The sequence below is a fragment of the Silene latifolia genome, chromosome 11 (genome assembly GCF_048544455.1).
Source record: "Silene latifolia isolate original U9 population chromosome 11, ASM4854445v1, whole genome shotgun sequence".
NCBI lineage: Eukaryota > Viridiplantae > Streptophyta > Magnoliopsida > Caryophyllales > Caryophyllaceae > Silene > Silene latifolia.
In genome coordinates this window covers 120160274-120180319 of record NC_133536.1, presented here as the reverse complement: position 1 = coordinate 120180319, position 20046 = coordinate 120160274, and the positions used below count along the sequence as shown (strand labels likewise).

The 20046-nt window shown below is 41.0% G+C and overlaps 1 non-coding gene across 1 annotated transcript; it reads right to left on the bottom strand.

Moving 5' to 3' along the window:
* Positions 1-13756: 13756 nt before the first annotated feature.
* On the bottom strand, positions 13757-13863 carry LOC141616404 (small nucleolar RNA R71). The gene has a single exon (XR_012530754.1). It is a non-coding gene; the product is annotated as a small nucleolar RNA R71 (small nucleolar RNA).
* Positions 13864-20046: the final 6183 nt, after the last annotated feature.

Here is a 20046-nt window from a genome sequence, read left to right as displayed (position 1 = left end):
ACGACTAGCAAGAATAAATTCATAAATTTACATGAATGGAACTAGGGTTGTTGCCATTTCATCCATGGACATATAAGTGTTATAGTATACTCATTTTATTTTTGTATTTAGAAATGTACCTCAATAATTGTTATTATGTACACTAACTCTAAATAAGAATATAATTCATGTTTTTGTAGAAAACCGCAAAAGGGTTTCACTTTTATGCAATTAAAACAAGCGTTGTACCCTTAAATACCACGATTATGTTTATGGTGAGACCATACAAATCATGGTAATTATATTCAAACTAGAAATAAATGTCATATTTACAAGACTCAAGTTGGTGACCCCAATCATTTCTCAACTCTTGATTGAAAATCGCATTAAGAAACTAGTTTTAACTAGTCTCCCAAATCATTTGATTTGGAATCTTTTGGTGTATGTGAATCTTGTATTCAAAGAAAGTTAATTCATGACTTTTTCCGGAAAAAGATTATGAATAGAGCAAGATATTCGCCCTATTTACACTTTGATGTGTATGGTCGAATATAATTTTAATCAGAGAAGTGACACGGCTATCGCAACCCTATCAAAGATAAAACCTAACGGTCTCAACTAAAATGTAATAGAGGCAGTCGAGTATCGAATCCACAGGGAGGTAATGTAATTATCGGCTGTCTAATTCTAGTCCTAAAGTAACAATTGGGGGGTTTTGTTGAATTGATTTCTAAACTACGAGATTAAAGGAAAAGAGAAATAAAAGTGAAGAGCAGTAAGACAAGATAAAAGGTTTAAACTATCAAGAGAGAAGGGACATGTCGGGATTTCGGTTCATTACGGTAGTCCAGTGACTCAGCTGTAAATGATTCAGACGAACTAATGTGAGACGGATGTTGAAAGGTCCTTTCGATCCACTTTCTCTCCTAAATTACCACTAACTTAACTTTCATCCTCATTAGGGTAGTCTACTGTTTATAGCAGGCCTATTTAGTCCAATCTTTCGATCCAGGATTAATTTTAGCCAGATTAAAGGGTGACATAGAAGCGTGCACTCAACTAAGTCGAATAAATACAATTAAATTGCTATAGTGACAGAGTCTCGTAATTAATTCATCTAATTCATTCACTACATCGTCACAATTCTACCGCAGATCCCCTAATCTCAACATGAAAGGGATTTAGCTACTCATATCGCTAATTAAACTAACAGCAATTAATTTTCCAACAGTAAACATAATGAAATAACCAATAAATCGCATAAAGAAAAATTAGGGCAAAAGGAATAAAAGAAAAACAAATAATTAAAGCAACAAAAAGGTTAATTATTATTAAAGGAAGAGAAGGAATTACAATCAATGCGATTCCGGCGTAAAGAACGATCGAATCCGAGCAATAATAATCCCAAAAATAAGTAACAGTAGAGGAAGGAAAGCAACGTACTCAAGTTTTACAGTAGAGAGTTTGATAGATGAAAAGATATCCTAATTACCCTAGTAAAGCGTGCTTAAATAGCAAACAAAATAAGTTTAGCGAAAATAAATAACTCACGGGCTGTTTAAAGCCCAAAACCAACGAAACCACTCGATCGAGTGGATTAAAACCACTCGATCGACCAACTCTTCAGCAAAATCCACTCGATCGACCAAATAGTTACTCGATCGAGTGAATGGTCTTTCTGCAACTTAAGGATCGAGTACAAAGTACTCGATCGACCACTTCTGGGATGTAGAAACCACTCGACCGAGTGGAAAACAGCTCGATCGAGTGACTTGACTTCATTTCAGCTCACGTCCTCGCCTAAATGCCTCGTAATGCATGCCACAACGCTTCCAAATGCAGTATCTCACTCTGGAACAATCCCGTCTCCTCTAAATGCATGCAAAAAGGACGAAAAAGGGTACGATTCCACTACTTTCGCGATCGTTCCTATAAAAAGGACAAAACGCACCAAAGTAGCCAATTCGGGGCAAAATACCATAAAAACAGTATAAATATGCATAGAAATACGTGCTGAAATAGGCTAAAAAGACTATACATTAGGCACGTATCAAATCTCCCCAAACCGAACCTTTACTCGTCCTCGAGTAAACTCAAAACTAAACTAATGGAACGGAAATGATAACTCAGAGCTAGCTTAACTTGTCTACTTGAACCAATTTAATGCAACAAAAACTAACATTAAAGCTAAGCGATCAATATGCAAACGAGTTATAAGTCGTTCGAAATATAGTGACCTATCGACCTTGCAAGACCAACAAAATCGGACTCTCTCGTGGTCACTCTTCTCTCATGAAGCAAAGGGTGAATGTTATATGTAAAAGAGAGAATAAAAGACAGTCACTCACCTAACTGCGACCTACATAGCATGCATGCAACAAAAATGAAAGACAATTCAAGTACTAATGCACACACTCTAACCAATAATGTCCGTCACAGCCGAGGGCTTACAAATAGTTTGGGAGTAGTGAGGTTCAGGTGAGAAAAGGCAAAACATGTTATGGAAATGTGGAGGTAAAAGCGTCAAGCTAGTTCCTAACAGGACCATAATGAAACATCCGAATATCAACTGACTGAAAAACTAAGTACAAGTGCCCTTCAATTGGCACAAAGCTCACTAAACTCAAACACAATCTCCTCAAAAAAAAAAATGGAATAAAACGGAGGAGTCAGACGGTCACAAAGTTCCTTTTTTAATACCGTCTGAATGAACCAAATCAAATAAATCAAACTTTTTCCAATTCTTTCTTTTCCTTTCACTGTACACGTGATACTCTTTTTTCATTTTCATTTTTTTTTCATTTTTTTTCTTTCTTTCTGTTTCACGTTTTTCTTTCTTTTTTTTTTCTTTTTTTTTTTCAATACTTTTTTTCTTTTCCTCCTTCCCCAATTCTTATACCAACTCCAAATAAGTAATACGGACCAAACTGCAATGGAAAATATACCTCAAAAGAACATACTAACTAGCTTGACTGGGCAGGCTTAGTTTGGGATGTAGCTAATGGGTCAAAAAGGCAAATTTGGCTAATGTGGAGTTAAATGGGTGAAAAATATAAGGAAAGGGAAATTTGCAAGCACCTCCCTGCATGTGACACCAACCACAAACTCGAATATGTGCATTTGACGAGAAATTGAATGTCATAAATGTGCAAAAAAAAAAAATGAACATGACATGCAAGGAGTACTACTCAAAATTCCTAATGAACTGGTCATGAATGTCACCAGTTATGGGCTCTAATATCTCAGAATTTTTAAGTAGTTTGCCAATTTATAGGTCAAGTCTAAACAGTCAGCTTATATTTGAACAGAAATTCGTAGACTATGCATATGACAAAGCAAATAACTATCAACAGAAGTGCAAGGCTCAAGCAAAAAGACAAGTTATAGTGCATTATCATCATGGAAATCTACCGTTTCGACTCAACCTATATGCAAAAATAAACGTGAAATTTTTTGAATTTTTCTATTTTTTTTTTTGGTGGAAAATAAAAGACAATGCAAGCTGAAAAGTAAACGTGAATGCAAAAACAGATGCAAATGCAGACTCAAAAGGATGCAATACCCTCCCCAAACCAAAACGGACAACACCCTCGTTGTCCTCCAGCATACACCAGCAGATATATACAGGGGAACGGGAATATACAACCAACAAAATAAAAACAATGAAATAAAGGAGACAAAATAAAAGAGTGAAAGATACATACAAAATACGAACTTCCCCAAACCAGCCAGAAAACTGGGGAAGTGAGTAGACCAGCAGCTACTCGTCGTCGTGGTCGTCACTGCTCTCACGGCCAACCTCCGCCCTGTACTCCGGGTCCTCCTCCTCCTCTCTCCTCTTCCGCTCCTCAGCACGAGCTCTCTCCACTGCCACCTCTGGGTCCTCGTCCTCCTCCTCCTCCTCCTCTGACGCCGGGTACCCCTCAGCTGGGTACCTGAAGAAGGAAGGGTGTGGCCAACCCTCCGGGATCGGTCTGTGTCGCCGCAAGTGGTACTCGTACAGAGGGTGTAAGGTCAAAGCTAAGTCCCTCTCTATACGAGCCTGATGCTCTGCAATCTCGCGCAACAAACCGTAAACGGCGCCCTCTTGGTCCAGGACCGCGGGCGCCACAAAGGGAGGAGGTAGTCTAAAAGTAGCCGGTAAGACCGGCTCAGTTTGGTCAGTGGGAGGTGAAGTAGGAGTAGGAGTGGTAGTTGTGGTGGGAGTAGGGGTTGGATCAGGAGTAGCCGTGGAAGGCTGTGCACTCCCTGAAGGTGTGGACCCCTCTCCAGTCTCAAGTCGCCGCTTCTTGGCGGCAGGTGCATCAGGAGTAGGTCTGGGTGGAAGGTGAAGCTGAGGTAGTGGTGGCGGACGGTGGCCCTTTGCGACGGTGGCAAAGGCTCAAGACGGGGAGAGTCGACGGGTAAGTCAACAGACAAGGAGCCGTCTATCTTCCAAGTCCGGTTGTGCAGGGTGAGCCAATGCTTTGAGAGAGCATGGCGTCCGGACTCGATAGCCTCTCTCCCCGAGGTACTTGCAAGTCACGAGGCCAAACGGGGAAAAGGCGACGGGCAAGAATGGTGGCTATGCCACCGCAGGCAATGGTCCCCGCCTCCTTCTTCCCCTGGCTCAGAAGGTACTGGGCGGTCAAGTAGGTAATGTTGAGGGTGAAGGGATCCTCGCAGTCGACGTTCAGGTAACCGCCCAGGATGGAGAGCTCGTTGTTGGTAATGTCGTTCGGCTCCTTTCGGCCGAAGATAGTGCTCCCCATCAGTCTAAGGAAAACACGGACAGGGGGTAGGTGGACCTGATGGAGCTTTCGCTCCTGAAAAGTTGTCTGGGCCAGACACCGCCAAAGCTGACGGTAGACCTTCCTCGGGCGCGGTCAAGCCCGTAGAGGAAAGGTCAAGTAACCTACCAAACTCCCCTAGTGTCATCGGAAAGGTCCTGTTAAACAACCGGAAGGACACGGAAAGGCTCTCGGGGTCAGCCTCGTAGGCCCCGGGGGAGAAGGTAAAAGAGCTGAGAAACTCGAGACTCAGCTCTAAAAAGGTACGGCCTCTCATAGTGATGGGGCCAGGCATCCCTGTGACCCGTAATAACTCACAAACCGACTCGTAAATGCCGAGTCTCTCTAGTGTCGTTTTCTCTAGAAAACGGGAAGGTACATGCACACACTTAAGCAGGTTATAAAACTTCGTACGGTGTAAAGCGTTGACGAATAATACCTGCGGATGATCTGGGTGAGGGTCGAGGGAGGTGTCCCCTCGGACCGTAATGCCGAAGTAGAAGCGAGAAGCGGCGGCACAGTGTAGAAGTGCTAGGAGCGGAAGTAGAGGGTACTGGAGCTGGTGCGGCTCGAGACTGTCTACGACCCCGGCCTCTGGAACTCAAAGTCGAAGCTCGTGAAGCAACGGTGTGAGGGACCAGGGCTGCTCTGAAGGCAGCTGCAACTGCTGGCGAGTCCGCCACAGGTGTGAAAGTAGAGAGTGGTGCAGAGGTAGTGGCTACTGTGGTCACCGCTGAAGAAGAACTAGCAGCAGTGCTAGCTGTGGTGGTGACCGTGGAAGAAGTGGTAGCCTGAACTGAGCTCGCAGCTGAGCTCACTGGAGTAAAAACCGTCCCTGCAGCTAAAACAAGGAAAACTGGGGCTGCAATGGTGACTAAGAAGGTGGTAGTGGCAACAGCAGGGGCCACTGACTCACTCAAGGACGGGCTGGAAGTAGTACTGGTAGAAGGTAAAGTACTCGACTCCATCCTGAAAACATAGGGAAGGGGTGTGATAAGAAAACAGCTGCTAACCGTGGCTAAAACAACAAGTAAAACCAGCATATGACAGCATGTAAACCCCACTACTAGTCGAAAATTCGACTTTACAGCGTACAAATCCCAAAAATTCCTCAGAAATTTCGAATCACAGAATGTAAGCAGCAGTAGGGGACGGGATAGCAGTTAACAACAGCAGCTAGCAAGCAATGACTGAGGTTAATTAAAGCATGAAAGTGTATGAACCCGTCTGACAGTCAAAAGTTTCCGACTGAGAAGCCCTAATCGCGAATTTTTGTGCAAAGGTCAGATTGAGCATGTCTAAACATTAACAGGGATGTGATATCAATCAACAGTCAACAGCAATTTCGCAATGAAGATGCTAACTAGACAAATTGCAGCAGCAATAACCCAAGTGACAGTCGAAAAACTCGACTGTCCTGAACCCATATCACAAAAACCATGAAGCATTCGAATTAACATGTAACAAACAGCGAGAAATTTGGGATTGATCATCAAGCAAGGGAAACAAGGGCAATAAACTCAATTATAGTCGAAAAAAATCGACCAACAATGGATATTCAAACCCTAAATTCTATTTTTACCTCATAAAATTCCAAATAATCGAAATCAAAATGCAAGAGGTTATAGAGAGCACTTACTTGATGATGAAAGACCTACAATAAGCAATTAATCTTCAAAGAACAAGAACAATAGGCGATTTTTTTCGAGCTTAAAACCGCAAACCCTAAAACCCTTTTAAAATCGCGAAAATGAACACAAATAAAGGGAAAAACAAGGGGCTATTAAAGATTAATTAACAAGAAGCAGATTGTAGGTGGCGGATTTGGAGATTGGGCATGAAAATTAGGGATTTGGGGATGAATTGATCGCACAAAAGGGGGGTGTTTAGACGAAATTAGGGATAACTGAATGAAAAATAGGAATAAAAGAGTTTAAGTTAGAAAAACTCTCGTGTCCTGTTCATTTTCACTCGATCGAGTGGTTTAAAACCACTCGATCGAGCACTTTGGTGGTCCAACTGCTTGGTCGAGTAAAATTTTACTCGATCGACCAATCCCATTTATTGCTTTACTCGATCGACTGGAAAAAGCACTCGGTCGACCAACTTTTCACTCGATCGAGTACAAAAAGTACTCGATCGTGGACTTTCCTCGCGTATGCTCTTGAATTTCGTCTTTTCTTCCTTGGAATGTGTAAAAGTTCCCCAAACCTGCACAAAAACACACGCAAAAATTTCCCAAAATACCAAATACGCATAAGAACAGTCTATAGTCTTACTTCTATGCTAAAAACTGTCTAAAACTAATTGTCCTAATTAAAACGCAATAAAACAAATTCAAAAGAAATTCAAAAATTATCTATTACAAAGTGTTACACGGGGCATTTCCCCGTTCAATTCCCAACAGATTTCAGTACCCCTTTGTGGGTTCCTGACTGGAGGACGTCATCTCAGCAACATTGACTGTCCTCTTCATCTTCCATGAGCATGAATTATCACTTGAAACGGTAGGAGGGGAGTAGTTCACATCCACGTAAGCGCGAACTTTCCTCGTCCTTGCTCCTTTATTGCCAGCTTTAGCGTCATCATCTTCAATTTGATTGATAATAATTGCACCATGTCCTTTGACAGCTCCTTCATTGCTTTCATCTGTACCTGCAGCAAGGAAAACAGACGAACTTTCCTCCTTTTTGCTCTCCGTCTGAGGCGGAGGGTTAACAATAGCAGCACGATTCTCCAAATTTTCATCTGGAGTGTCAATAATAGGATCAATAAAAGAGAGAGCATTACAAGGCTGGGCTTGCATGGGAGCTCTCCGGAACTTAGACTGATGAAAAATCAGCTCCTCGTCCCCTACATGGAAAGTCAAAGTCTTCTCCCCGACGTCTATAACTGCACGGGCAGTAGACAAAAATGGTCTCCCTAAAATTATAGGGGTGTGTGCATCTTCGGGGATGTCTAAGACAACGAAGTCGACGGGAATAAAGAACTTCCCGATCTGAACAGGTACGTCTTCTACTACACCTAGTGGCCGTGATAAACTACGGTCGGCCATCTGGACAGTCACGTTGGTACAACTCAGCTTTGTCAAACCAAATCTCTTAGCCAGAGATAACGGTAAGACACTCACGCTAGCGCCTAAGTCGCATAGCGCGTTATCAATCAAATGCATACCGATATGACACGGAATTGAAAAACTACCCGGGTCTGATTGCTTAGGGGGTAACTTGTTTTGAAATAGGGCTGACCCCACCTCAGTTAAAGCTACTGTCTCACTATCATTAATGGTCCTCTTACTCGATAAAATTTCTTTCATAAACTTTAAATAAGAGGGTACCTTTGTCAGCAATTCAGTGAACGGCACAGTGACTTCCAAGCTCTTCAGAAGTTCGACAAATTTGCCGAATTGTTGATTGGCCTTTGTATTCTGCAGCCGCCTCGGGAAGGGAACCGTGATTGGTATCTCGAGTCCCTTGTTTCTCGCTTCCAATGTATCTTCCGGTGCAAGTTCTGTATCCTTTGGACGCTTCTTACCTCTCGAACGAGGTCTTTCCGGTGATTCCTCGCTTAAACGAGCACTAGCAGGCTCTCGAATAAACTTCCCGTCATCAAAACTACTCGATCGACCAATTTCTTCATTCGATCGAGCAGTTTCTCCTTCAGAATCAGTCGATCGAGTAAAATTCCCACTCGATCGACCAACTCCACTTTCTGCTTCACTCGATCGAGTAGATAAACTACTCGATCGAGCAGTCTGCTCTTCCTGTTTACTTGATCGAACACCAGATTTCAGTCGATCGAGTAACTGCTTTGTCGTGAGCCCTTTTTTCTCAACAGAACACTGTTCATCATCAGTTTTAGCCTCCCTAGGGTCTGATTTTTGCATTTCTGGTCCCTCATAAGAAAGACCGCTTCTCAATTCTATCAGATTTACCGTCTCATGTGGATTCTTCTCATTTTGAGTCGGTAAATGACCCTGCTTTCTCGAGGATTGATTTGCAGCAAGTTGAGCACTTTGAGTCTCAAGTGCCTTAATAGACGCGTCCTTCTGTTGATTTTGTTGATCACTCAGCTGCAAATGCTTTGAAATGGACTGCAACATAGACTTTATCTCACCTATTTCACTCACCCCACTGGAAGATGATGCACCTTGATTTGAAGGAGTGAAAGAAGGAGGCTTCTGAAAGCCTTGTTGATTCTTGTGTGGAGGAATATCCGGTTGCTGCTGGTTCGGAGGAGGAGTAGGATTGAGCACATTTTGGTTTGTCCACCTCAAATTGGGATGGACATTTGGCTCATAATAAGTATTTGTCTGCCTATAATGTTGAAAGGCAGCACATTGCTCAAAAGGACTAGGACAATTCTCTGAAACATGTCCCTCAGCTCCACATCTTCTACAGACGAAAGGACCGCCTGAAACATCATTTACCTGATACATCCCTCCTTTGGAAACTCCTCCCAACTCATATTTGTCAAATCTCGCAGTAAGGGCTTCTAGTGCAGCTACAGAAGAAGATTCAGCAGCTCTTCTTTGATTGCCTCTGGAGTTCCCATACTCAGCCTTATGGGTGGCCAAATCATGTATGATCTTCCACCCCTTAGTCTCTCCCATGTTCTCAGCAAACCGGCCACTAGCCGCAGCATCCAAAATAGCCCTCTGATCGTCATACAGCCCGTTATAGAACTGATTGCATAAACTCCACTTTTCGAAACAATGGTGCGGAATGGTTCGCACCAGCTTCTTGAAACGGACCCATGCTTCATGAAAGTTCTCATCGGGCCCCTGTTTAAAGCTCGTGATCTGAGCTCTAATAGCATTAGTCTTGAGCGTAGAAGTACTTCTTGTAAAACGCCAAAGCCAACGAATTCCAGTCAGTTATCCCATGAGCAGTCCGGTCCAGATCCCTATACCACTCCCTTGCAGCATATCGGAGTGAGAAAATGAACATGGTTTCTTTTATCTGGTCTTGGGTCACACCGGCTGGTGGGGGTATGGAACAGTAGTAATTAATGAAAGTCTCTATATGCTTGGCTGCATCTTCATTTGCAGCTCCCCCGAATTGGTTCCTCTCAACCATATTAATATATGAAGGCTTCAGTTCGAATTTTCTGACATCTCCTGGTAATTCGAATCCTTTGTAAAGATTCGCAGCTATCGGCTCAGAGTGACTAGCTATACTCGCTTCCTCAGCCATGACTGGAATTTCTGGAGAAGTGACGGTCTCAGCTGAAGAGGTGGAAATAGGAGAAGAAGGTGGGTCTTCCTCGAAAAGAGCGTTCTCGTGGTAGCTTGACAGAGTACTCAGCTCTTCCTCTGTCGGTAATAACCTTTGTGATCGTCTCAACTCGCGCTAGGATTTATCAATCTCAGGATTGAATGGTACTAGTTCACCACCCTGTGACCTGCGCATAAGAAGAAACTACAAAAAGAATATAAGCAAAGTTTAAGGAATGGAAGTCCCTTAAACTAAAGAAAGACTAAAAATAAAACAACTAATAATTGAAACAATTGCCTTCTCCGGCAACGGCGCCAAATTTGACACGGCTATCGCAACCCTATCAAAGATAAAACCTAACGGTCTCAACTAAAATGTAGTAGAGGCAGTCGAGTATCGAATCCACAGGGAGGTAATGTAATTATCGGCTGTCTAATTCTAGTCCTAAAGTAACAATTGGGGGGTTTTGTTGAATTGATTTCTAAACTACGAGATTAAAGGAAAAGAGAAATAAAAGTGAAGAGCAGTAAGACAAGATAAAAGGTTTAAACTATCAAGAGAGAAGGGACATGTCGGGATTTCGGTTCACTACGATAGTCCAGTGACTCAGCTGTAAATGATTCAGACGAACTAATGTGAGATGGATGTTGAAAGGTCCTTTCGATCCACTTTCTATCCTAAATTACCACTAACTTAACTTTCATCCTCATTAGGGTAGTCTACTGTTTATAGCAGGCCTATTTAGTCCAATCTTTCGATCCAGGATTAATTTTAGCCAGATTAAAGGGTGACATAGAAGCGTGCACTCAACTAAGTCGAATAAATACAATTAAATTTCTATAGTGACAGAGTCTCGTAATTAATTCATCTAATTCATTCACTACATCGTCACAATTCTACCGCAGATCCCCTAATCCCAACATGAAAGGGATTTAGCTACTCATATCGCTAATTAAACTAACAAAGAATTAATTTTCCAAAGAAGAAACATAATGAAATAACCAATAAATCGCATAAAGAGAAATTAGGGCAAAAGGAATAAAAGAAAAACAAATAATTAAAGCAACAAAAAGGTTAATTATTATTAAAGGAAGAGAAGGAATTACAATCAATGCGATTCCGGCGTAAAGAACGATCGAATCCGAGCAATAATAATCCCAAAAATAAGTAACAGTAGAGGAAGGAAAGCAACGTACTCAAGTTTTACAGTAGAGAGTTTGATAGATGAAAAGATATCCTAATTAACCTAGTAAAGCGTGCTTAAATAGCAAACAAAATAAGTTTAGCGAAAATAAATAACTCACGGGCTGTTTAAAGCCTGATGTGACCATAATTGGCGCATATTTAGCCCCCGAATTACCATTGTTTCCATGCTTTTTAGTGCCTATTTGGGTCATTTCTTATCTTTAGTTCTTTGTTTTGCATATTCTTTGAGATTTTGATCCCTTGGTAGGAAAGGAGTAAGAATATTGCATTTTCATGGCAAAACGAGGCTAAATTGATTGTATTCAATGACCAAGCATCAAGAAGAGACAAGACTAGAAGGCCTTTGTACATATCATAGTAGAAGAACAATGTTGAGAAAAGGATCCTTGAGTCCCCGAGGAAATCCCCAAGGAATTTATGAAGAAAAGGGAAGAAAAGAAGAAGAATTGACGCTGAACTACAATCCGAATGGATTGTACCAAATCCGCCCGTCCGTCCAGCCCAATCCGAGCGTCCCACCTTGGAATCCGCTCGGATTCCCCCAGCACAATCCGAGCGTCCCTCTCCTGAATCCGCTCGGATTCCTCAGCCCAGATCCGGCCGTCCCGACTCCGATCCGCACGGATTTCAAGATACAAAGACGATTTTCATTCTTCAAGCTACGAAAAGAGAAGCCCTTCTCTCAGAAAATACCGGATTCTCCTTGCTCAACTTAAAAAGTGTAATTACTAGTTTAGCCCTTAGTTAACCCTAATGCATCCTCCCTAATTTTCACTATAAATACCCCATTAGTCTAATTAGAGGAGCATGTTCTTCTTATCAATAATTAGTGTAGTTAATATCAATCAAATCTCTCTTCAATATTGTAATCAAGTATTAATCAAGTTTTAATCCAAGTTTTAGTTCTTTAATCTCTCTCTTGTTCTTCCTTTATTTTGGGTAATTGAAGATTATTTGGGTTATTATTGGGAGATTGACAACCTCTCAATCTAGGATTCAAATACTTCTATTATTCTTGCTTTATTATTGGAATCATTAGTAGGTATAATCTCTTAATCCCTTTTTAATTATTGTTAATTACTTTCATTTATTCATCATGTTTCATTATGTTAGTATGATTGACAACCTTTCTAGCATGATCAACATGATAATGAGTGAGTAGTCTCTTAGCTAGGGTTTAATGGGTGATTAGGGGAAACCAACATGGGGAATGATTCATGCTTAAATCAATATGCTTTCATATCTTATTTGCTTGCTTGTTTTGATCTTAATACATGCACATGTTATATTTGATGAAATGCTAAGCCAATGAATCCTTGCATTTACTACCATCTCTTATCTATTCAACTTGACTTGTAAGACATAACCCAACTCGAGTCTTGTTAGACCATGCATGTGTTGAGTAGGGAAGATTAAGTCGACTTGTAGGTGTTGTACAATCTAATCGATTCGGCTCCGGGACCCAAACTTTCCTAGGATTGTAAGATATAACCCAACTCAATCCATCACAACAATAATTGCTTGCTTATAATTTGAGAACATGTTTGTATGATCATATCCCATGATTCCCCTATGATCCCATGACACCCTAGTGCCTTTAATCAATTGTTTACACCCCTTATTTTATTCATCTTGCTAGTTTATTTTCATTGCTATTTTAGTTTAGTAACCTTCTACATCAACCCAATTTGTGACACCCCCTAGACACTACTAGTTACAATAGAATTCTCATTTCAATACCCGTCCCTTGGGATCCGACCTTTACTTGCCTCTTTACTAATTGTAGAGTTGTTTGTGAAGTATAAATTGTGTTTTGTATCGACCATTGACCAACGACCACATATACTTAATTGTGAACACGAAATGGCCTCGATCAAAAATGGCGCCGTTGCCGGGGACGGTGTTTAATTGATTTAAGATTTCTTTTATTGTTATTAGTTGTGTCTTTTTCACCTTGGGGAAGTAAAAACTCCTCAATGCTTTTTCTAATTGTTTTCGAGTTGTTTGATATTTTGCATGTCTAGAAGGTTACAAAGAGATTTGTTACCTTTTGACCGTGAAATCGAAAGAACCTTGACGAATAATAGGAGACTTGTTAGGAGGAATTTGGGAGGTGTTGGTGAAGTTGTTCAACCCACTAGTGAGTTTGTCAATCCTTTCGCAATAGAAGGAGAAGAGAACCCATTAAACAATACCACACAAAATCCACCTACAATGCCTAAATTCTCGTCACACTCTATACCCACCGAGGAGAATCTACCAAATGGTACTCCTACACCGCAACATCTCACCGGTAATTTTATTGCCAAGTCCGCCTTCATCCAACTAGTTGAGAGGAGCCAATTCGGGGGAATGCCTAGTGAGGACCCTCATTCTCATATGGAAACCTTTTGCGATTATTGTGATGCTATCTCTAAAACGGGCGTGACTCAAGACCAAATAAGATGGGTCTTATTTCCTTTTTCGTTAATCGGCACCGCAAAGCAATGGTTGAAGGGCCTTGATAAGGCCACCCTTGGAATAGATTCTTGGAAGAAGTTAGCTCTAGCTTTCTACAAAAAAATCTACCCACCGGAAAAGACTAACATGCTAAGAGCTCAAATTACGGGTTTTAAGCAAAGGGATGAAGAATCTTTGTATGAAGCTTGGGAGCGGTTCAAAGGTATTTGTCGCTCATGTCCTCACCATGGACTTAGCGAATGGTTTTTAGTGCAACAATTTTGGAATGGTTTATATGAAGATTCAAGGAACATTCTCAATATGGGATCAAATGGAATGTTCACCGAAGTTGATGACAATCAAACATGGAACAAGATTGAGGAAATGGCGGTCCATAATTCACAATATAGTAGGCCTCGCAAGGCTACTAGAGGAGGAAAGCATGAAGTGGACTCCGTTACTCAATTGAGTGCTCAACTTAGTGCTCACATTGACACAATCAACTTTAAGTTTGAACAAGCTATGGCTAGACGTGAGGAAAACTCAAAAACATCAAAGCATCATGTCAATGCCATGACGGCATCCTCATCAATCCCAAGTGGGATATGTGAGAATTGTGGAACTTTGGGTCATGACCCAAGTGAGTGTAGGGGAACAACCGAACAAGTTAATGCTTTCCAAGCTTACAAAAGTGGTACCCCTTATTCAAATTTTTACAATGAAAACACCAAGTTCCATCCAAATCTCTCATACAAAAGCCAAAATGTTCAAAACCCTCAAACAACATACACTCCACCACCCATGAGAAATCAAAATCAAAGACCCTTTTACAATCAAAACCAAGGTTACCAAAATCAAAATCCATACAATCACCAAAATGACCAAGGTTTTGATGTCCAAAAAGCGGTCCTCCAAATGCAAAAGAATCAACAAGAATTTTTCACTCAAATGCAAAAAGATAGCCAAGCAAAGGATACCACCATCAACAACATTCTAGCTCACACCAAGATGTTGGAAACACAATTGACTCAACTAGCATCTTCAAGCTCACAAAGACAAAAGGGGCAATTACCACCTCAAAGTAATCCCCCTAGACATGAAACGGTTAGTGCCATTCACTTGAGAAGTGGTACAAGATATGAGGCACCGAAGAAGCAAGTTGAGGATGAAGTTGTGAAAGCTAGTGAAAATGAAGTTGTTGTGCAAAGCCCCAAAGAAGGGGAATCATCAAAAGAAGAAAGTTCAAAGAAAAATGAAGACAAAGCCAAAGAGAAGGAGCCCATTGTGATTAGACTTCCTTTTCCAAGTCGTCAAGCCAAGCCCAAATTTGATGATCAACTTGGAAAGTTCATGGAGATTGTGAAGAACATAGAAGTCTCAATTCCTTTTACGGAATTAATCAATCACGTACCGGCCTATGCAAAGTACATGAAAGATATCCTCACAAAGAAGAAGTCGATCCGGAAACTTGAGACTATCGCCTTCACTAAGGTGAGTAGTGCAATACTTCAAGGGAGTTCACCTCCAAAGTTAAAGGATCCGGGAAGCTTCTCAATACCGTGTACCATTGGCGACACAACGATCAACAAAGCCTTATGTGATCTAGGGGCTAGTGTGAGTGTCATGCCGTACTCGGTGAGTAAAAGGTTGGGAATGGGAGAGCTTAAATGCACCAATATCACACTTCAAATGGCCGATAGATCGACGAAGACACCATTAGGGATATGGGAAGATGTCCCCGTACGAATTGGGAAGTTTTTCATCCCGGTAGACTTTGTCATTGTTGATATGGAGGAAGATTCCAACATTCCAATCATCTTAGGAAGACCTTTCCTACACACCGCGGGTGCGGTGATTGATGTGAAACATGGAGAGCTCACTCTAGAAGTGGGAGATGAAAGAATAACTTTTAATCTTGACAAGACCATGAGAGCTCCTCGTTTGCATGGGCCATGTTTCATGATTGATCATTATAGCCGGAAAGATGAAAGGAAGAAACGGAACTCCGATGGAGGAAGAAAGTTGAAGATGCTCCATTCAAAGAGCAAGTGAATTGTGACAAGGAGAGCTTGCAAAGCTCATCAAAATCAACCAAGGAAGAAGAGGATGGCCTCATTGGCCAAGAGAAGAAATTGGGAGAGTTGTCTCCATCTAAGCAAGAGATTTTCAATGATCAACTCAATGAAGTTTGTGGTCTTTGGGACGACGAATTTGAAGGGATCTTTAATCCCTACATTGGGCATGCCATCGATCATGATCAACAACAAGGGGCACGGTCTATTGAGGACCTCTACCATAACAATGAACAAGCTTTTGATTACTTCTTCAAGGTGTTGAGCAACATCAACAACACCTTGAACATGCCCCCTTGACATCTCATCAAGAATGAGAGTTTGGTGGAGTCCTCCCTAAACCACCACTTGTAAATATTTCTAACTCCCTAACTTACTTTTTAATTTTTGTATTGCATTTTTTGTCATTTTTGGATTTTATTTACTTTGATAAAAATAATTGTCATGAAAAGAGAGAAGTGAGGGAGGGATTAACAATTTTAATTGATGTGTAGTGCTTTACCTTAGTGTGGGGATGTGAATTGCCTAGGCTATCCATGCCTTGGTAAGTGCCCCCACAATGAAGAACACAAGATTTGAAAGAAAGAAAGAAAGAATGATAAGAGATTGCGTTTGTGCACGGATGTAGCTGAACACGTGTACAACAGAGAAGAATCCGAGCGGATTCCTGAGAATCCGCCCGTCTGCAGCAAATCCGAGCGTCCTGCTGAGAAGACGCCCGTCCTGGGCTGAGCTGAAATTGCAAATTTCTTGACTGTTAAAGAATCCGAGCGGATTTCTGGAAAGACGCCCGTCTCACAGAATCCGTCCGTCTTTTATACAAGACGCCCGTCTTGAAGTCAAAGAAAACAAAGAAAAATCTCTCGGACTGAAATCCGTCCGTCCCCGCACAAAATCCGCCCGTCCCTCAAAAAGAATCCGAGCGGATTCCCCAGAATCCGCCCGTCTCTAGGCGGGATTTTGAAAATTTTGAAGCTGCAGAATCCGCACGGATTGTCCCTGCGTTTTGAAATTGTCGACTTCTTTATAACCCACCCCACCTTCATTCATTCATTCATTCACTCACAAACACTACCCTAAACATCAAAACCCTCATCCTCTCCATCACAAAAACAAAAACCCTCAACAAAATCCACCAAAATCAAATCAAACCATCCTTCAAACAACAAATCAATCACTCCATCTTCAATAACAATCAAAACCAAGAACAAATTCTTCAACCTTTGAGTCGATTTTTGATTTCATAAAGGCAAAGCCTTTCACCTTCAAATCGATTTGGGCATTCTACAAATTGAAGATTTTTGATTCTTTTCTTGGTTAGTTCATCAAATGGCAAGGACAAAGGGTGCAACAAAGGCAACAAAGGCACCAAAAGCAAAGGCTCTCTCTCAAAGGCAAAAAGCTCTCCAAACAAAGAAAGCTTTGGCAATGGTGGTATCAATACCAAACTTGGAAGTGCAACAACAACAACAACAAACTTCTATGGGAGCATCACCTTCTACTCCGGTAATCGATCAACTCTTGCATTATCCGGAGGTAACTTTTATTTCCGATACCCATAGAAAGACATTTGCCAAGTTTGCTATGAAATCAATTCAATCCACCAAATTCATATGTAAAGATGCTTTGGAGAAATTGGGTGTTCTTGAACAAACAAAAGCCTTTTTCAATGCCATGGGTTTGAAGAAATTGTTTGAAACAAAGGAAGTAACATACCCCTCCCTTGTCTTGGAATTCTTAAGTTCTTTAAAAGTGACAAAAGTTGAAAATAGGGAAAATCTTGAGTTTCGTCTAGCTAACACTAGTAGACGCATTACCTTTTCGGAATTGGGTGAAATTTTGGGTCTTAGCGATGAAAAGAAATATCATAAGCAATATGGGAAGTATGACCCCGAGCCTCTTTGGGAGGCAATCTCCAGGAAGAAATTTGATGATTTTCATGCTTGTCGTGCTCTTTTGGTCCATCATCCGGGCATAAGAGTATGGCACAAAGTTGTGGGAAATACCATAATTGCTAGGAAAGACACCAATCATTTCACAAGACTTGATTTTATTCTCCTTGAATCGGCTTTGAATATTGGAAGAATTCATACCAAGCCTTACAATTCTTTGAGGCTATTGGTTGATAGATGGCTCCATGTAGATAGTGGGAAGAAGGGTACAACCGTTATTGTTAATGGCGGCCTAGTCACGGTCCTAGCCAAGCACTTTGATCCTAATTTCAATAAGGATAGCAAGTACAAGGCTAAGGAAGGTGGCCATCTTATTGATATGTCTATCATGATTAACAAGTTCAAGTGGGTTGCTCACAATCCCCTTGACACCAAGTATGGGTGGCTTACTAGTGAGGCTCGATCATTCACTTTACCCGCGAAGATTTGTCGTCTAAGTGTCCACCGGACCAACTATTTACTTCCCCTAACCGAAGAAGCCGAGTACATCATTCAACAACAAAAGGGTGATCATGAAACCCCCTCCTCTTCCATTGTTATACCGCCTTACCCCTTTGTGTATGAAGAGTTCAAACCGCAAGGAGTTGAAATTGGGAAAGACTATGTCACTCTTCTTATGCAAGCAATGCACAAGCAAGCTTATGAAGATCGGAAGAATGCATATTTGGCTCAATATCCTCCCCTCTTACATTAAGCTAGGCAAGGACTCCTTGATCCATCTTGTCCTTTGCCTAGTTGGGCGGATAAAGAAGCCTTGTTTCCGGGTGCATCTAGGGACGTGGTGGAAGACAATGAGGTTGTTGGAAATGGTGAAGAAATTGATGATAATATTGAGGAAGAAGCAAGTGGAGATGGAGAAAGAGATGGTGAAGATGATGATGAGCAAGATAATGAAGAAAGTGATACAGAAAGTGCCAAGGAAAGTGGCAATGTGACCACTTCTCATGAGGGAAGTGATGATGATGATAGCATGATGGAAGACTAGCCTTGGAGACTCCTACACTCCCATGGTTTGTCTATATCTCTTTGTATTTTATTTCATTTTGATCATTGTTTGTTTAGTCCTAGCAACATCAAAGGACTCACACCTCGGTACCATTGAGGTGTTCTTACTTTATTGTTCCCATTTTTGAAAATCCAAAATGACAATCTAGTTTCATGCATAGCATAGTGTGTGCATGAACTACCCCAATGCTTTGACATTAGCAATAGTGTCTTATTTGGTTTGGGGAAGTTGATGCATACACAACGGGAGGTAATCTAAATTATCCTCTCCGTCATAACAAAAACCATGCATCATGTAGTATAGCTTAGTGTAGAATTGCATTTAGTATAGAAATCATGCATCATTTTTGCATAATTTCCATCATTTTGGCCATTGAGGACAATGCCCATATTAGTGTGGGGATGAGAATTCTAACACTTAACTTTTATTCAAAAACCAAAAAAATTGAAAAAATTGAAAAACCAAAAACAAGTTCATTTCCTTTGTAGTGTAGACTTGTATATATTATTTTGTATATATTGTGTTTGTTTTATCCTTGTTCACTTTGATTGACTACGCCACATCCGAGACATGAGGATATTGAAGACCGCATGGTATGATCTTTCCAATCTCCTTTTTCCTCTTTATGTTAATGACTATGTGGCTTTATTTTGATTGATGCGATATAACAATGTGAACTTAGGACTTGCATTTAGATTGTTTGTCATATTAGTTGGTAGAATCATTTGCATTAGGATGTGTATATGCTAGTTGCATCATGGCATGTAGTTTGCATGTTAGAAAAATTTTGCGAAACCGTCTACTTGGGAAGCTTGACAAGTATATATAGGCCCTAGTAGATGCTTTTTATTCTTAAGACTTTGCTTGTTAGAATACTTGTAAAATACCCTAGGATGTGTCATGCTAGTATCCTTTGACCCATGGTTTAAGGCCTAGTCAAGAGTACCTTGTGGTGTGATAACTCCTTGGCTACCGTTTATTCCAAGGTGACCCTTGAAACCATGCAACCATCATTCATCCATGTTCTACCACATTTTTGTCATCAAAGGGAATGGGCACAAAAAGAAATCAATTTGAGTTCAAAGAAATGAAAAGTGAAAGAAAGTTTGCAAAAATGCATCAAATGAAAAGAGGAGCAAAAATAGACTCCTAAAGCTTCAAATACAAGGCACCCTCGTTACTAATTGGGGTGACTTTGAAAATGTTCAAAAAGAAATGCAAAAAGTTGTCAAGTGTTGAAATGCCAAAAATCAAAAAGAAATGGCAAAGAAAGTGTTCTCAAATGTCAAATGCCACAAGAAATTGGGGGGAAAAACAACAATGAAAGCAAACTCCCAAAATGAAACTCAAATACTATCGATCCCTTTTCCATCTTATCCATTTTTGTGCATGGTAGAGAGGGGACGA